This window comes from Montipora foliosa, chromosome 13, assembly GCF_036669935.1.
Source record: "Montipora foliosa isolate CH-2021 chromosome 13, ASM3666993v2, whole genome shotgun sequence".
NCBI classification, from domain to species: domain Eukaryota; kingdom Metazoa; phylum Cnidaria; class Anthozoa; order Scleractinia; family Acroporidae; genus Montipora; species Montipora foliosa.
In genome coordinates, this window is record NC_090881.1 from 12946580 (window position 1) to 12960944 (window position 14365).

The following is a 14365-nucleotide window of genomic DNA, read 5'->3' on the forward strand; positions in this document are numbered from 1 at the left end:
TTTACGTAAACGCGTTTGGCCAGAATGAAGCGGCTTTGACAAAATATACCAGATTGTTTGAAAGAATCAACAAAGTGCATCGTTCTGTTCATAAGAACAAACAACAAAGTTATCTCAGAGGTGTTATTGAACTCTTGCAAAACAATCAAACGAAGCAGGTTGGTTTCATCGCTCAAGCCAACATTGCTCGACAGTTTAACAAACTACTTTTCGTCACGTGGCAATATTAGGGAGCTTAAGCACGCGCGTTTTTGAGACGCGGACGACAACCGGACAAGAAAATTTCGCGTTCCAGGACGATGGTGTCTCTCAGATTTTTATGCTAATCATCTCTAATGCAGCAATATTTTTGCGTGGTGGAGTTGAAATTAGAGTTTGCTTTCGATTAGTGATTGCTCCAAACGTGTGAACTCAATTTCATGCTGATTGAAATCCTTTTTTCTTTAATGAATCCTTCTTCATTCGAGGTTCTCAGCGACTCGATAACTGGAACGCATAATTTAGCAGTAAGAGAGTAAAAGCTCTCTTTACAGGCATTAGGAAGATTTTTTCCAGAAACTGAGTTTGAATGGACTGGATAAGTCACTTCTTACAGTTAACCGAGAGCACAGAAGTGTTTTTGGTCAGATATAAAAAAGCTTCCCAGATGACTTAGTAAATTTTTAATAATGGCGGGCTCATGTTAGCCTTAGTGCTTGGATTTAGTGCTTGCTTCACAATTTTAGACTATAATTATGATAATTTAGATGCTGCACGGTGAGGATAATATGATCCATATGAAAACGTTTTGAAGAATTGTCCTTGACTAACGCAGACTGAAAGTGGTTTACTGAAAGCATTTTACTCTTTAATCCACGCTTGCCCTTAATACCACAGAAAATGGACCAGATTTTGGCTTCTCTAACTGCTCGATTGCTGTTTATCTGCAGCATGTTACGCAACTCATAACGCGTTACGCTTGGGGAAGAAAATTATAACTTCCTGTTTTCCTAATTTATCTCGTGATTTTTCCCAGACCATAAGTTAATTGTGGGTGTAACAGAGTAGGCAATCATTGAAGTGACTTAAAGTTTGGAAAAGGTTTAGGTTTCAAGTCTGCTCAAAACTCATGTATGTATTCTATCCATATGGTATTATGCATGTAAGAGTTACAAAGCATCGTTTACTGTTTTAGCGCCAAAGAACAGAGGAGATGCTTTTTGTCCTTTGCAATTGCAGGCTTCTCGTTCAATTTAACTTATTCTTTCACACAGTTCATCCGCAAACATTTTAACGACTTTTGCGTTTAGAATTTATGTTGTATTCTTTTTTGTCTCAAAAACAGATCCTGTCCAATCCTTCTAGATCGCTGGATGTACGGATGAAAATTTCTACCTTGAAAAAGGTTTAAAACAGAAAGGTGCACGCGAAACAAGGTATGGGATTTGTGATTCGTCAGCACATATTTCACTTCGTTTCGGTGCCTCAGTTTTACCAATATCAATAGAAATAAAGAAAATTTGTCGTTTCAAAGGGAAGCCGACCTTGAAAACCAGTCGAGCAGTCATCAGAGTAGTCCGCATAATTCGAGTGGAACCCAAATATGATGCGTCTGACTTAACACGAAATATGTAGTATTCTAATATTCTCTGTGAGTTTAATGATGATGCAGGGATATTCTAGTCAATACTGTCCCTTTCCGCATGGATTTATTATAAGGATAACATAGTGAAATGTAAGTGTAGCCGATTCACTGTCCCTTCATAGTAATAAGAAAGGCACCCAGACAGTGGATGTATTGGATACACTTTTTTCACTTTGTTAAAATGCGTATACTTTATCAAATATATCGATGAAGCCATCCAATCCAGCGCCAAGTTTAAAAGCCAGAGGATCGTGTTTTTTTAGAGTCCTGTACAGTGGACACTCCTCGAAAATCCTGTTGTGAGTAGACAGGTCAAAGATTGATTAGAATAATGATCAGACTGTGTAGTTTTGTTGATAATTCAAACACGTTAAGCGGCCTGACAAGTTTCATTACTCCCGTGGGTACCAGTCAAACGAAACTGGTTAGTTTCGTTCGGTTTAACATTGCTTGTCCGCCAATGGCATCGCAGTAGATTTGCGATGTGTATCCCCAATCTTTTTTCCTTTGCTTGATAAGTGTTGGCCAATATAGAATTAAGAATTTGTTTTTGATCAATCCGAATGTGTTCCATGAAAGTCATATGAACTCAATTTATTGTTTTTCAAAACATATCTTCCTGCCTTTTTAGAAACTCTCGATAAATCATTAGCAACAATGCGCTTCTAATAATGCAGCAAAAGATAAAATTAGCCGAAACATGCTCCTGGAAACCAAACTGATCAAGCGCAACTATGCCCACATATAAATGGATTTTTTCTTTGTCCGGACAACCAATTTTTTTGTGCCGGTATTATTGTAAACATTCCTAAACATTCAATTCTTTAGAATCAAGGAAGAAGCAAATTGCCAAAGTAGTGGGGCAAGCAGCCGGACTCATTCCTTTACTTCGCAACTGAAGTTTTTTAAACTCTAATAAGTACACCAACTCTGAACTTTTGTCTTCTTTCCTTTACATTTGATAATGTTGCACCGAAACGTCGTAATAGTATTTTCTTTATCGTTAATGTTTCATTAAGAATGTTTTGCAAAATCGATTCTTAAAAGAAAACTTTTTTTGTCTAATAAAAGATTACAAGTTGACTGATCATTCCGGCAGTAGACCTTATTAGCGCTTGTACCTTTTGTTTTCCCAATTCAGATCTAGTAATAATACTCAGGAGACTTGATCCTTTGTCCTGTTCATTAAAAAGGGTGCATGCAAGCATGGATATGTCTGCTTGCACTCTTTTCAATGAACAATTCGGAGGACCAAATCTCCTTAGTATCGTCATATGATCTGGACTGGGAAAACAAAATTCACAAGCGAGTAAGGTCTAAAGACCAATTCGGCTTTGAACTCAATGATGTACCCAATTCAAATCCCTTGGGAATAATATGTTTTGTTCCAAGTATTTCCATATCATTTAAATGTGAACGATACATTATCATGCAAATGCAAAACTGGGTACAACATTGAGTTAGCCGAATCGGTCTATTACTGGTGGGATCATTTCAGCACGACGCTGGACCTCCTGGTTGCTTTGATGTCAGGGTTTGTGATAGATGTTAATTTTAGCCAAGTAAAAACAAATACTTATCTTGATTTTGAGATTAGAAGGAATCAGTCAACGTGATTGAGCTTTCGATGAATACTTAAAGAGGGCATTTGATTTAAACCTCTTTCTTGCGATATGGCTTGATCAGTTAAATATACTGCACAACTTCAGACGATAATTATAATGAAGGTCTAAGAAGTCGGATAATCTTGCCGAAGCTGGTAATGACTCTGTGATTCATATGAAAGCCTTTTGAGCAATTTTGCGTGAGACTTACGAACTGAATTAATTTTTCTTTTACAAGTCATACATACCAACCTTATCATACGAACCGGTATTATTATCTATTTATCAAGCATTGCCTGTTTGCTTTTTCTCTTTAATCTACTTTTGCCCGTTTACCACAGAGTATTGACTAGTTTTTAGTTGCTTAATTTATTTCACATAAGGCGTGACGACTGGGAAAGAAAATTACAACTTCATGTTTTCCTAATTGATCTCGTGACTTTTCCCAGATTAAAAATAAAGTTGTGGGTGTATTAACAGAGTTAACCACTGAACCAATTTTACGTTTTGGAAGAATTACTTTTAAGTCTGTTTGAACTCAATAAGGCACGTATTCTATCCGTATCATTTTAGGTAAGAATCACAAAACATCGTTTACCGTTAAAACTCCAATGACAGCGCATACGCGTTTTGTCCATAGCAGGCTACTTTAGTTCTTCCTTGAAACAATCTATACTCAAAAAATGTTATGAGATAATCTTATGTTGAATTCCTTTGTGTCTCAGGAACAGATCCTGTCCAATCCCTCTTGATCACTGTGAAAACCGATTAAACTTTCTACCTCGAAAAATGCAAAGTTAAAGCCCAGAGTAGTGGACGCTAAACAAGGTATGGAATGTGTTTGTTGCGTTACTACAGGGTAAGAATGTGATTCGTCAGAAGAATTACACTTCGTTTGGATGTTTCACCGGTGTATGAATTGAAGTAAAATATATGTGAACGACACTGGAAACCATCTGTGACCATCTGTTGCATCGCTTACTGTTTCAGCGCCAAAGAACAGCGAAGATGCTTTTTGTCCTTTGCAATTGCAGGCTTCTCGTTTAATTTAACTTATTCTTTCACACAGTTCATCCGCAAACATTTTAATGACTTTTGCGTTAAACTTTATTTTGCATTCTTTTTTGTCTCAAGAACAGATCCTGTGCAATCCTTCTAGATCGCTGGATGTACGGATGAAAATTTCTACCTTGAAAAAGGTTTAAAACAGAAAGGTGCACGCGAAACAAGGTATGGGATTTTTGAGTTACGAATGTGATTCGTCAGCACATAACTCACTTCGTTTCGATGATTCACTTTTCACCAATATCAATAGAAATAAAGAAAATTTATTGTTTCAAAGGGAAGTCCACCTTGAAAACCAGTCGATCAGTCATCAGAGTATTCCCTATAATTTGGAACCCAAATATGATGCGACTGACTTAACAAGAAATATGTAGTATTCTAATATTCTCTGTGATTTTAATAATGGTGCAGGGATATTCTAGTCAATACTGTCCCTTTCTGTATCGATTTATTATAAGGATAACATGGTGACGTGTAAGTGTAGCCGATTCACTGTCTCTTCATAGTAACAAGAAAGGCACCCAGACAGTGGATGTATTGGATACACTTTTTTCACTTTGTTAAAATGCGTATAGCTTATCAAATATATTGATGAAGCTGTCCAATCCAGCGCCAAGTTTAAAAGCCCGACGATCGTGTTTTTTTAAAGTCCTGTACAGTGGACACTCCTCGAAAGCCCTGTTGTGAGTAGACAGCTCTAAAATTGATTAGAATAATGATCAGACTGTTTCGTTTCGTTGATAATACAAACAATTTAAGCGGCCTGACAAGTTTCATTACTTCCGTGGGAACCAGTCAAACGAAGCTGGTTAGTTTCGTTTGGTTTAACATTGCTTGTCCGCCAATGGCTACGCAGTAGATTTGCGATGTGTATCCCCAATCTTTTTCCCTTTGCTTGATAAGTGTTGGCCCATATAGGATTCAGAATTTGCTTTTGATCAATTCGAATGTGTTCCATGAACATCATATGACCTCAATTTATTGTTTTTCAAAAACATATCTTCCCGCCTTTTCAGAAACTCTCGATAAATCATTAGCAACAACTAGCTTCTATTAACGCAGCAAAAGATAAAATTAGCCGAAACATGCTCCTGGAAACTAAATTGATCAAGCGCGACCATGCCCATATGTAAATGGCTTTTCTGACGCATGAACTTTTCTTTGGCATGGCAACCAAAGTGTTCTTTTGTACTGGTATTATTGTAAACATACACAATCATTCAACTCTTTAGAATCAAGTAAGTAACAAATTGCAAAAGTAGTCGGGCAGGCAGCCGGACTCATTCCTCTACTTCGCAACTGAAATTTTTGTAACTTTAATACGTACACGAACTCTGAACTTTTGTCTTCTTTCCTTTACATTTGATAATGTTGCACCGAAACGTCATCATAGTTTTAATTTAATCGTTAATATTTCTTGAAAAATGTTTTGCAAAATTGATTCTTGTAAGAAAATGTTTTTGTCTCATAAAAGATTACAAGTTGACTCATCATTCCGGCCGTAGTCCTTATTCGCTTGTACATTTTGTTTTCCCAATACAGATCATGTGATACTACTCAGGAGACTTGATGCTTTTCTTGTTCATTAAAAAGGGTGTATGCAAGCAGGAATATGTCTGCATGCACTCTTTTTAATGAACAAAACGGAGGAACAATTTTCCTGAGTATCGTCATAAAATTATGATCTGAATTAGGAAAACAAGATTTACAAGCGAATAAGGTCTGAAGACCAATTCGGCTTTGAACCCAATTCAAACCGTTTGAGAATAAACTGTTTGGTTCCAAGTATGTCCATGTCATTGAAATGTGAACGATACATCATCATGCAAATGCAAAGCCCAAAGATTTGCCGTTGGGTGCAACATTGAGTCAGCCGAATCGGTCTGTTAATGGTGGGATAATTTCAGCACGAAGCCGGACCTCCTGGTTGCTTTAATGTCAGGGTTTGGGATCGATGTTACTTTTAGCCAAGTGAAAACAAATACTTACCGGTATCTTGATTTTGAAATTAGAAGGAATCAGTGAACGTGATTGAGCTTTCGCTGAATACTTAAAGAGGGCATTCGATTTAAACCTCTTTCATGCGATATAGCTTGATTAAATATGCCGCACAACTTCAGACGATAATTATAATGAAGGTCTAGGAAATCTGATAATCTTGAAGCTGGTAAGGACTCTGTGAATCATATGAAAGCCTTTTGAGCAATTTTGCGTGAGACTTACGAACTCAATTAATTCTTTTTTTACATATCAGATATACAAACCTTGTTACACGAACCGGTATTATTATCTAGTTATCAAGCACTGCCTGTTTGCTTTTTCTCTTTAATCTACTTTGGCCTGTTTACCACAGAGTATTGACTACTTTTTAGTTGCTTAATGTATTTCTCATAAGGCGTGACGACTGGGAAAGAAAATTACAACTTCCTGTTTTCATAATTGATCTCGTGACTTTTCCCAAACTAAAAGTTGTGGGTGTATTAACAGAGTTAACCATTGAAGTAATTTTAAGTTTTGGAAGAATGACTTTTTAGTCTGTTTGAACTCAATAAGGCAAGTATTGTATCCGTATCATATTAGGTACGAATCACAAAACGTCGTTTGCGGTTAAAACTCCAATAACAGCGTAGACGCGTTCACGGTCCTTTGCAGGCTACTTTAGTTATTCCTTGAAACAATCGATTATCAAACAATGCTGTAAGATAATCTTATGTTGAATTCCCTTGTGTCTCAGGAACAGATCCTGTCCAATCCTTCTAGATCGCTGGATGTACGGATGAAAATTTCAGAAAAAAAGTCAGAAAGGTGCACGCGAAACAAGGTATGGGATTTTTGAAGTTAAGAATGTGATTCGTCAGCACATATTTCACTTTGTTTCGGTGCTTCAGTTTTCACCAATATCAATAGAAATAAAGAAAATTTGTCGTTTCAAAGAGAAGTCGACCTTGGAAACCAGTCGATCAGTCATCACAGTATTCCGCATAATTCGAGTAGAACCCAAATATGATGCGTCTGACTTAACAAGGAATATGAAATATTCTAATATTCTCTGTGATTTTAATGATAATGCAGGGATATTCTAGTCAATGCTGTCCCTTTCCGCATCGATTGATTATAAGGATAATATGGTAAAGTGTAAGTGTAGCCGATTCACTGTCCCTTCATAGTAATAACAAAGGCACCCAGACAGTGGATGTATTGGATACACCTTTTTCGCTTTGTTAAAATGCGTATAGTTTATCAAATATATTAATGAAGCTGTCCAATCCAGCGCCAAGTTTAAAAGCCTGAGGATCGTGTTTTTTTAGAGTCCTGTAGTGTGGACACTCCTCGAAACCCTTGTTGTGAGTAGAGAGCTTTAAGATTGATAAGAATAATGATCAGATTGTGTCGTTTTGTTGATAATACAAACAATTTAAGCGGCCTGACAAGTTTCATTACTTCCCGCCTGGAAAACAATCAAATAAAGGTGGTTAGTTTCGTTTAGTTTAACATTGCTTATCCGTCAATGGCTTCGCAGTAGATTTGCGATGTGTATCCCCAATCTTTTTTCCTTTGCTTGATAAGTGTTGGCCCAAATAGGATTAAGAATTTGCTTTTGATCAATCCGAATGTGTTCCATGAAAGTCATATGAACTCAATTTATTGTTTTTCAAAAACATATCTTCCTGCCTTTTTAGAAACTCTCGATAAATCATTAGCAACAATGAGCTTCTAATAATGCAGCAAAAGATAAAATTAGCCTGCCGAAACATGCTCCTAGAAACCAAATTGATCAAGCGCCACCATGCCCATATATAAATGGATTTTTTCTTTGTCCTGACAACCAATTTTTTTGTGCCGGTATTATTGTAAACATTCACAAACATTCAATTCTTTAGAATCAAGGAAGAAGCAAATTGCCAAAGTAGTGGGGCAAGCAGCCGGACTCATTCCTTTACTTCGCAACTGAAGTTTTTTAAACTCTAATACGTACACCAACTCTGAACTTTTGTCTTCTTTCCTTTACATTTGATAATGTTGCACCGAAACGTCATAATAGTATTTTCTTTATCGTTAATGTTTCATTGAAAATGTTTTGCAAAATCGATTCTTAAAAGAAAACTTTTTTTGTCTAATAAAAGATTACAAGTTGACTGATCATTCCGGCAGTAGACCTTATTAGCGCTTGTACATTTTGTTTTCCCAATACAGATCATGTAATAATACTCAGGAGACTTGATCCTTTGTCCTGTTCATTAAGAAGGGTGCATGCAAGCATGAATATGTCTGCTTGCACTACCATTACCATTGTTTATTTGTTTATGAGCATTACAATATGATCATAGTCCTAGGCGACCCGCAATTAGCGAAGCTATTCTGGGCGGGCCACCTTTCTTAAAGAAGTCCTGTCTCTGTTCTTGAGCACATATTATTAAATAAAATCCCAAAGTACATACAAAATAAGAAATCAGTTAATTAGTTAATTAATTACACAGTTATCAACATACAAAGTTGAAATATGACTAATTACAATATAAAATGATTAGATTTGAGTTTAAATTTAGATTTATCAGAAAGTTACACTCTTTTCAATGAACAAATCGGAGGACCAAATCTCCTTAGTATCGTCATATGATCTGGACTGGGAAAACAAAATTCACAAGCGAGTAAGGTCTAAAGACCAATTCGGCTTTGAACTCAATGATGTACCCAATTCAAATCCCTTGGGAATAAGATGTTTTTTTTTTTTCTAAGTATTTCCATATCATTTAAATGTGAACGATACATTATCATGCAAATGCAAAACTGGCTACAACATTGAGTTAGCCGAATCGGTCTATTACTGGTGGGATCATTTCAGCACGAAGCTGGACCTTCTGGTTGCTTTGATGTCAGGGTTTGTGATCGATGTTATTTTTAGCCAAGTAAAAACAAATACTTATCTTGATTTTGAGATTAGAAGGAATCAGTCAACGTGATTGAGCTTTCGATGAATACTTAAAGAGGGCATTTGATTTAAGCCTCTTCCTTGCGATATAGCTTGATCAGTTAAATATACCGCACAACTTCACACGATAATTATAATGAAGGTCTAAGAAGTCGGATAATCTTGCCGAAGCTAGTAAGGACTCTGTGATTCATATGAAAGCCTTTTGAGCAATTTTGCGTGAGACTTACAAACTGAATTAATTTTTCTTTTACAAGTCATACATACCAACCTTGTCATACGAACCGGTATTATTATCTATTTATCAAGCATTGGCTGTTTGCTTTTTCTCTTTAATCTACTCTTACCACAGAGTATTGACTAGTTTTTAGTTGCTTAATTTATTTCACATAAGGCGTGACGACTGGGAAAGAAAATTACAACTTCATGTTTTCCTAATTGATCTCGTGACTTTTCCCAGATTAAAATTAAAGTTGTGGGTGTATTAACAGAGTTAACCACTGAACCAATTTTACGTTTTGGAAGAATTACTTTTAAGTCTATTTGAACTCAATAAGGCACGTATTCTATCCGTATCATTTTAGGTAAGAATCACAAAACATCGTTTACCGTTAAAACTCCAATGACAGCGCATACGCGTTTTGACAATAGCAGGCTACTTTAGTTATTCCTTGAAACAATCTATACTCAAACAACGTTATGAGATAATCTTATGTTGAATTCCTTTGTGTCTCAGGAACAGATCCTGTCCAATCCCTCTTGATCACTGTGAAAACCGATTCAACTTTCTACCTCGAAAAAGGCAAAGTTAAAGCCCAGAGTAGTGGACGCTAAACAAGGTATGGAATGTGTTTGTTGCGTTACTACAGGGTAAGAATGTGATTCGTCAGAAGAATTACGCTTCGTCTGGATGTTTCACCGATGTTTAAATTGAAGTAAAATATATGTGAACGCGGGCTTTTTTCGCCGTGCTTAAAGGAAACCCGACACTGGAAGCCATCTGTGACCATCTGTTGAATTCATAAATTGAGCAGGCAGTCCTTCACACGACCATCAAGAAATAATTACAAAGCTGTACTTAGGGTGTGTTCGATTGACCCTATTCTGGAATCAGAATACGTGGGCTGAGGATTTAATACGGTATTTTTTGGTGTTCTAAAGCAACAAGGATGGTAAAGATTTGTTTCCGACCAGCCAATCAAAAGACACGTCTGACAACACATAACAAATGAAAATTCGTTTTATTGTTTACATATTCTAATCTTAACACAGCTATTGACCAATATCGCGCGTACTATCCCAATTATTTTATAATTAGCCTTTCTTTGTCCGGTTCGACTACCATATTTGGTAAACCACGTGACCAAATCAGAAAATGCCTAAACACTCAGCGAGTTAACTATGTTTTTCACAAATAATTTTCAACGCAACAGTATGAAAAGATTCTAACACAAAATCTGCAGCACGGATTTTCAAAGAAACACTAGTTCTGAAATAATTATGACGCCATAAGGCCCTCCTTTGACACAATTTTTAAAATATCCGTTCCATTTTTTGGCCAAATACAAATTCCATGCTACAGTCTACGAAAAATGACGGGACGGTTCCCATCAGGTGAAAAAAGACCGGCTGTTCCTTTCGTTTCCTGAGAGTTTTGACGTAATTATTTATCACTGAAACATACGGCAGAGGACTGGGACTAGTTGCGCATGTGCCTTGTCATTGAAGTGATGCCACATTTCCAATGAAAAGTTAGTTCAGGGAACCATCCATGCAACGTTTTTGTAGGGCTCTTGACTGAAAAAGATTCCTTAGCAACCATTGTCTTTCTGTAGTTAAGAGACACCCCCTTAACGATTGTAGGTAATCCTCTCTCTCTTCTGTTTATAATAGGAGACTCAGAAAGAAAAAGCAAGAAAACGCTGTCAGTGGGAGTCTGTGCTGAGGTGAGAGGGTATTCCTAACCAATTTTGAAACAATTCAACTTGACTCGTTTTTGTGATGACACACTATCAGTATTACCTTTATATCGACCTTTATGTCAATCACATGGCAAGCCCCTCTACATATCTGGGAGGACATACTAACGCACTTCCCGGTTTTAAGCCTCTATCCAATGAATATATGGGGAGGAAAAGATCTCGCTTGTGCGTTATACGTATTACTTTGCACATGTCGGAGTTATAGCGCAGTTGCCATTTAGATGCCCAGGATACATCAGATTGTACATCAGATTTACATCAGGTTGTAGGGCTTCAGTGTCCCTTGTGTGACAGCTGTCTGTATATTTTTGTGTCATCTGCAAATATTCTCAAAGAAGAGGAGATATTAGAAGATTTAATTATCATTAGCATAAATTAGAAACAAAATAATTAAATTTGGCCCAAGATCGTTCCCTGTGGGACCCCCGACATTACGCAAGAACGAGATGAGAAAGTTCCTCAAAAAGCAACGTGTTGTTTGCGGTCAGTCAAAAAGCATTTGAACCAACGGAATAGTGGACCTTCGATTCCGTAGCGTTTTAATTTCAGCAACAGCCTTTCGTGAGGTAAGGAGTCGAACGCTTTTGAGAAATCTGAGAATATAACATCAGTAGGTCTTGATTTATTTCTTGATAAATCCCAGTAATTAAAACAACACGGCAACTGAGTTAGGGTTGGTTTTTCTTCAAGGAAACCAAATTGGTTTGAGTTAAAGAATTCTGGTTCTGCCAGAAGTTTACTACACGATCGTTGACAATTTTCTCGCTAACTTTATAATTACCTGCGATGGAGGCGAGAGAAATTTCACGGTAGTTTTCTCTGCAATCTTTTCCACCCTTCTTGTGGACAGGAACGATGTTAGCTATTTTCCAAGCGTACGGTACTTCTCCAACTACATTGTGGAAATGATCTATTTAAAAGCAAGCGAAAGGACGGAGCAATTTCAATCGCGCTTTCTGTTAATACTCCTGGTGGGAGGTGATCAGGCCCCGGGGACTTGTAAGGATTTCGGTTTCTCAAAAGGTGCAAAACCTCATTTGCATTACAAAAGATAGTTGACAATCTAGAATCCACAACATCAGCGTATGTGCGTAAATTTCCACAATCTTCCAACGTAAACACAGTTAAGAAATAGGAATTCATACTTTCTGCGATTTCCAAGTCGTCAGTCAGGGTAATGTCGGTTGCTGAAATTTTTCAGAAAATGAAATGGAACATTGCTAAGGAGAAACCTCGAAGCTTTTTTGCACTGTGCAATTACATTACCAAACTCTACTTGTTACGTAATATAATGCTCATGTAACATATCCAGGACGTATTCAAAGTTCAGTTGTTCTTCAATGCCTGTGGGGGGCCTGTGGGGGGGAAGGGAAGGGGGCAGGGATGCTTCTCCGAATTTGAATTAAACGCATAAAGGAGACCAATCTAAGCGTAGCCCAAGGTTTTTGTGAAACCTAAACTGAGACCATATTTAAAACATATTAAATGTATATTTTATATTTCTTCGTGTGCAACCCTAAACGAGACCTTCACTGCTATATATGATGGTGTTTGACAAGAACACCCTAAAGAACACCCTAAATGAGACCAAAATCCGAACTTTACACCCCTAACCGAGATGACAAGCATACCTGCCCCTTTCAATGCCCGTGGGGGGGGGGGGGGGGGGGGGATGAATGGGCAGGGATGCTTCTCGAAAATTTTGAATTAAACCCATAAAAGAGACCAATCTGGCTATGCCCAAGTTTTTTGTTACCCCTAAAAGAGACAAAAAGGAGACAACAACGTATTAGCGGAGCTCCGCGCGCGGAACACCATAGTTAAGAAAATATGGTAACCCATCGATGCAAGAAATTTTGGTATTATAGCCATGACATCATCGATTCAAGTCAAGCATCGGAGGGACATACACTTGATGCTTTTTTTTTTTTTAATTTGTTTAGAGCTGCTTTTATTTCTGTATTGGAATTTTTGGCATATCTAGATCTTTAGAAGCTCTGATAAGGTTGCATGATGCTTGGAGGACCTATGATTAGAACAGAAATGAAAGGATAGAGAGAGAACGACAACACCAAAACAGAATACAGTAATAACTCAAACTTGGTGGAAGAAGTTACTCCACAAGTTCTTTCCTTGGGCACTAAACCGTTTGTTATTTTTACGGATGCATATTTTTAAGAAGTGGTTTAATAGTTTTTTCATTTGTTCAGGAATGAAACTCAAATTTTTACTCTCAACTGGAATTAAGTAACAATAGACCAATTTCGATATATTAAAATTCAGTCGAAAACAAAAGGTATCATCTCGAGGCTCTGGGGAATAAACTCCTACAAATCCTTATATTTATTCCCCAGAGCCTCGTGATGATGTCTTTTGTTTAGGACTGAATTTTAATATATCGAAACTGGTCTATTCTGTACTCTCTTGGACATAAAGAAATGATTGATTTGTTTATTTTGCTCCAAAATGTGAGCGAACAAGTGCTTTTTTAATCCGTTTGCCCAACTGTTTTTCGATCTGCCTCGACAGTGACAAGAAAATTGCCCCCTTATGTTATGAACACGTAATCGAAATGAGTTCTCGCAAAATTAGGGAGAGATCTCCATAGCTTGTGTTTTCAGAAGTTCGTTTAAGGCACCTAAAGGTAATTTATTGGAACGGATCTTGTTTGAAGTTTCATTGTTCTTTCTTGGTTGCATTGCCGTATTTTGCCGATTCTTGTTCCAGGTCAAGCTGGCATGTTTCAATGAAATACATCAAAATGTGAATGATCTCGTTTTCAGAGATAAAGTGGAATAAAGAACATCAGTAAAACTCTTTTTTGACGTTGAACTGACAAAGTTTCCTGACGGTTTCTTAATTTTATCGTGATTCCTATTTGCTGGCAGTTGACTCCGAAATGGCCTTTTTCCTTTCCACTTGCTCGCTGAGGGTGTGCTTGTTTTCTTTTAAAACTCATGCGATTCAAGAAAATTCATTGCCAAAGTGATGAATTCCAAAGTAATTTTTACTCGAAAACCGATATCGCACTCATCACTTCATGATTCATGCAATGTCGGTTTTTTCGCGTGAAATTTACCGTGGAATTCACTAGTTGGGCAATGAGTTTTTCTATAGAAGACAGCAAAGAAAGTAATTTAAGTAATTAAGCAGTTACCGG

General features: G+C 37.1%; 1 protein-coding gene across 21 annotated transcripts in view; it reads left to right on the forward strand.

Annotated features, from left to right (window-relative positions):
* Positions 1 to 14365, forward strand: part of LOC137984000 (NLR family CARD domain-containing protein 3-like) — a 349493-nt gene that overhangs the window by 304438 nt on the left and 30690 nt on the right. For 12 of the 21 annotated variants that reach the window (XM_068831171.1, XM_068831169.1, XM_068831163.1 and 9 more), the window contains 5 exons: positions 1325 to 1415; positions 3954 to 4056; positions 4363 to 4458; positions 9960 to 10062; positions 11117 to 11169. The gene's annotated coding sequence lies outside the window, so the exon portion shown is untranslated. Of the gene's footprint in view, positions 1 to 1013; positions 1111 to 1324; positions 1416 to 3953; positions 4057 to 4362; positions 4459 to 7027; positions 7115 to 9959; positions 10063 to 11116; positions 11170 to 14365 lie in introns of those variants that run through there. The other 9 variants (XM_068831175.1, XM_068831176.1, XM_068831173.1 and 6 more) reach the window with 7 other exon arrangements.